General features: G+C 35.9%; 1 non-coding gene across 1 annotated transcript; it reads left to right on the forward strand.

The window, feature by feature from the left end:
• The first annotated feature begins 3,282 nt into the window (after positions 1–3,282).
• On the forward strand, positions 3,283–3,401 carry LOC148787142 (U5 spliceosomal RNA). The gene has a single exon (XR_016067094.1). It is a non-coding gene; the product is annotated as a U5 spliceosomal RNA (small nuclear RNA).
• Positions 3,402–3,704: the final 303 nt, after the last annotated feature.

Below are 3,704 nucleotides of genomic sequence, written 5' to 3' on the forward strand. Positions count from 1 at the left end.
GATCCTTTCTTATTATGGATGCCGGAAAGGATAAAACAAGGTAGGAAGACAAATTTTTCGATAAAAGTTGATGGGGTGGTAGTAAATGGGACACGAGTTTGTGTGCCTGATATAGATGGGTTACGAGAAGAGATTTTGCGAGAAGCTCATAATGCACCATATGCGATGCATCCTGGTACTACAAAAATGTATTGAAATTTAAGGTCACTATTGGTGGCAGACGATGAAGAAGGATGTGGCTGAATGTATGACATGTTAGCAAGTAAAGGCAGAACATCAGGCACCAGCAGGTAAACTACGACCTCTATCAATACTAGAATGGAAGTGGGAGAAGATCACTATGGATTTTGTCGTGGGGTTGCCGCGTACATTCAGAAACACGACGCTATTTGGGTGATTGTGGATAGATTGACGAAATCTGCTCATTTCTTACCGGTACGAATAATCGATTCTCTAAATAAGTTAGCTGGATTATACATTTCCGAGATAGTGAGATCACATGGAGTGCCTATATCGATTGTTTCAGATAGAGATCCTCGATTTACCTCACGCTTTTGGGAAAGTTTACAAAGGGCATTGGGCACAAAGTTACATTTCAGTACCGTATCTCATCCTCAAACAGATAGACAGTAAGAAAAAACGATTCAAACCTTAGAAGATATGATGAGAGCTTGTGCAATGGAGTTTAAAGGCAACTGGGATGATCATCTACCTCTAATGGAATTTGTATAAAATAACAGTTTCCACTCTAGCATCTGTATGGCCCCATATGAAGCTTTATACGGAAGAAGGTTCGCAGTCTGATTTGTTGGGATAAAAGAAGGATTAAGACAACTATAATATCTTGCATTGGTGTAGGAAACAGTGGAAAAGATACAAGTAGTTAAGAAGTGCTTGAAGGTAGCACAAAATTGATAAAAAAGTTACGTTGATCGACACCGAAGGGAGATGGAGTATGAAGTAGATGATAAGGTTTTCCTGAAGATATTTACTTGGAGGGGAATCTTGAGGATTAGCAGGCAAGGGAAGTTTAGTCTGAGAAATATTGGACCATATGAAATTATTGAAAAAATCGGACCATTAGCGTATCGACTAGTGTTACCAGCAAAGTTTTCACAAATATATGATGTTTTCCATGTTTCGATGCTGCGACGTTATTGATCTGATCCTAGTCACATTATTCGTCTGCCGGATATAGAGATTTCTGAGGAGTTAACATATGTGAAGCAGCCTGCAGAGATTTGGGATAAAAGCATAAGGAAATTGAGAAATAAGGACATACCGATGGTAAAAGTTAGATGGAGTAATCATTCCTCGAGGGATGCGACTTGGGAGGTTGAGAAGCATATGAGAGAGAAGTATCCCTATTTATTCCATTGAACAGGTAAGTTAGTTAAATTTTGGGGACAAAATTATTTTTAGACTTGCCTGATCCATGATGGAAACCGACGCCCAATTTTATACCCTAGACTAATGCCGAGAGATGGTTGATGGAAGGACAATACCTGTATGGAACTCGAGAGCCTAAAATATTCACGCCAACATTCATCTAGTCTCTAGTGCCATGGAGCGTTGCTAGGCGGCCACCTACGGGACGGGTGTTTTCGATTAATGCTTAATTGAAAAATAATTACTTAAATTAAATTCAATTAATTATTTATGTTGGACATAGTGTCCAAGTCTAGAAGCGGGTGAACCTAAAGAGTCGTACACAAATCAATATGAAATTGGTGGAATTAATTTGAAATTAATTCGAAAAGAAATGAATTAATTTAACTGGATTAAATTAATTCAAGGAGAATATTTAATAATTCTTTTGATAGATGACTCAAGAATTAATTATTTGAATTAATTAATTTTGGACTTAACACCTTTAAATTAATTGGATTAATTTATTAGGTTTGGCTTAATTAATTGATTGGATCATTAATTAGTATTTGGGTTTAGATTTATATAATTGGACTAAATGAATCTTTGGACATTGTTAGGCTAAAATTAATTCAATTAATTATTGTCCAATGGATTTTGGTTGGGCTTGATTTAATTTGATTAAATCAAGTCCAGTGCATGCTTGAAGTCAAAGCCCATTTGAGGGATGTTGGATCAAGTTAAGAAGGAGTCGGAACTCCTCACCATGATGAACATAATGGAGTGGTTATTTCATCATGGTTGAAGGTTACATGTACGTGTGTTTATAGGTTTTTTTGGAGGCAAACTTGGTAGTTATTGAATTTTGAATTCAATTGTACGTAATATACAAAATTACACACATATTCCAACATAACCATGACATGAGCCACGAAATTTTACTGAATTTCTCAATCAAAATATTCTACTTTTTGTTCTATATTGAATTTGATTCAAGTTAGAGCATAAAAACAATTCAAAAGCACTAAACAATTTTCTTCTTCTTCATTGTTCTATCTAGCAATAGATAAAAAACTATATCTATTCCATAGTGTGGTGGGGAGAAATTAGACGGGTTCTAATTTGGATCCTAAAGGGAATGAAAGAGGAACAAAAAGGGAAACAACGCACGTTGCTGCTCAATCAATGCTATATAATATACAACATACTATACAAATTGAATATGATATCCTCCCACCATCTTAGTGTGTAGCATAGCACAGGACATTACAACGAGCATGACTCCTGTACCATCTCAATGCTATCAACATAGGATATTCCCCACTATTCGAAATATCCTGGTACCCTACGTTCCATGCTACCTAGGTTTGTAGTCTTTTTCTCATATCAGACAACATAGATCAATGTGATATCATATCATCCAGCACATTGTCATCAATCACATCATCATAAACCATTAAATATGCCCCTGCTCGGGTAAGCTATCTTTTCGTCTCAATTTACCTTATCCACATTAATTACTTAATCATTCTGCTTCATTCCACATTGATATAGTATAACAAAATCATTCATCCATCTTTATTGCACGTATAGTCGTAGATAAACACATGGTAATAATTTCACAGGATAATCAGCTACTCAAGGCAAGTAAACAACAATCATCAATCGAGCATACAAACAAACACATGTTTATCCATATATATAAATCTAATTAACTATGTTTACCTCAATCACTCAATGATTTACTTAGTAGAAGGAGCTACCCAACTCTCTACTTTATTCCCGTATCCTAACGTGTTAGAATGCGTATATTCAATATATCGAGTGTCATAACTCTAAATAAAACATTAACTAACTTATATGTTTTTACTAATCTTTTAATATTTTATTTTCACAGAAATCTCAATCGTATACACTTGCGCGGTGAGCACATAACGAACTATTCTTTCCCCTTTTACTAAAGAGTACCATGTGCTAGCCGCAATCAAGCAGCATATGCCACTTTTTTTAGGTGTCTTTTCCTTTTGGGGTCTGTCAATTATCTGAAAGAAACTGCAGGATACTATTTTTTTTAAAGGTTTTTATCTCGAGGAACACAATATTCTTGAAAAAGGGCTTTCCTACGAATAGCCGACGCGATGAGGAACTACTTGAAGAGTCAAGTGAAATGCCTCGTCAAGATAATGCAACACCATCCATGCCTACGGTTCCCAACATTAGTGCTCGTATTCTTGTAGGTTAAGCAGAATATCCCAATCTCCCGATAGGTATGGATTCTTAGGTTTGACTTGCTAATTGGACGGTGATCTAAGAACGTACAGAGAAGCGTTGTTTGT

This window comes from Sesamum indicum, linkage group LG8 (assembly GCF_026168435.1).
Source record: "Sesamum indicum cultivar Baizhima isolate 11 linkage group LG8, ASM2616843v1, whole genome shotgun sequence".
NCBI lineage: Eukaryota > Viridiplantae > Streptophyta > Magnoliopsida > Lamiales > Pedaliaceae > Sesamum > Sesamum indicum.